We start from the raw sequence: 1,229 nt of genomic DNA, 5'->3' as shown, positions 1-1,229 counted from the left end.
GGGACAGGGGGTGCCGTGGGGGGTCCCCCCAGGACATGGGGGTGCCTGGGGGGGCAGCTCGGTGTCCCCAGTATCCCCAGTATCCCCAGTATCCCCAATGTCCCTTCTAGAGCTGCTGGCCTTCCTGGAGGGCCGGGGGGGGGGCAGCTCAGTGTCCCCAGTGTCCCCAGTATCCCCAGTATCCCCAATGTCCCCGCAGAGCTGCTGGCCTTCCTGGAGGGCCAGGGGGGGGGCAGCTCGGTGTCCCCAGTGTCCCCAGTGTCCCCAGTATCCCCAATGTCCTGCAGAGCTGCTGGCCTTCCTGGAGGGCCGGGGGGGGGCGCCCCTGTGCGAGCTCTGGCTCTGCCTGGGGGAGCCCTGGCCGGAACCGGGGCCCGGCTGGACCCGGCGCCTCATCATGGTGCAGGTGGGCGGGGGGGCCCCAGAGCGGGGGGACCCCCCCAGAGCAGGGACACCCCGCTGGGGAGTGGGGAGACCCCTGGGGAACAGGGACCCCTTGGGGAGCAGGAGCCCTGGGGGGCTCTCGGGGGGTTCTTGGGGGGTCCCGGGGTGGTTATTGGGGTGGCTATTGCAGGGGTTGTTGGGGGGGGTTACTGGGCTGTCAATGGGGCTCCCGGGGGGTTATTGGGGGGCTACTGGGGTGTTACTGGAGGTCCCTTGGGGTGGTTAGTGGGGAGGTCTCTTCAGGTGGTTACTGGGGTGTCTGGGTGGTTATTGGGGTGTCCCTGTGCTGTTTGGGGTAAGCCCCCCCTTTGTGCCTCCCAGGTGGTGCCGGTGGCGCTGCGGGGGTCCCTGGAGTGGTTATTGGGGGGTCCCTGGAGTGGTTATTGGGGTGTCTCCGGGGTGGTTACTGGGGGGTGTCTCTAGGGTGGTTATTGGGGTGAGCCCCCCTTCTTTGCCCCCCCAGGTGGTGCCGGTGGCGCTGCGGCTGCTGCTGGAGCTGGGCCGCGCGCAGGGCGCCTCGTCCCTGCGCAGCTCCGCGCTGCAGCTCTCGGCCTCGCTGGGCCAGGGGGGGCTGCTGGGCGCCCTGCGCTCCTGGGACCAGCGCATGGACTCGGCGCCCCCCCCCGAGGGGCCCTGACCCCCCCGGGGCTGAACCACCCCCGGCAGCTATGAACCCCCCCCCCCGAGGGGCCTGACCCCCCCCGAGGGGCCGTGAGCCCCCCTGGGACCTGACCCCCCCCCCCGAGGGGCCTGACCCCCGTGGGAGCTATGAACCCCCCATCCCG

This window comes from Nothoprocta perdicaria, unplaced genomic scaffold (assembly GCF_003342845.1).
Source record: "Nothoprocta perdicaria isolate Ctin4 unplaced genomic scaffold, notPer1 scaffold_1000, whole genome shotgun sequence".
Lineage (NCBI taxonomy): Eukaryota > Metazoa > Chordata > Aves > Tinamiformes > Tinamidae > Nothoprocta > Nothoprocta perdicaria.
The sequence above is the reverse complement of the archived record's forward strand: the minus strand, read 5'-3'. Positions refer to the sequence as shown.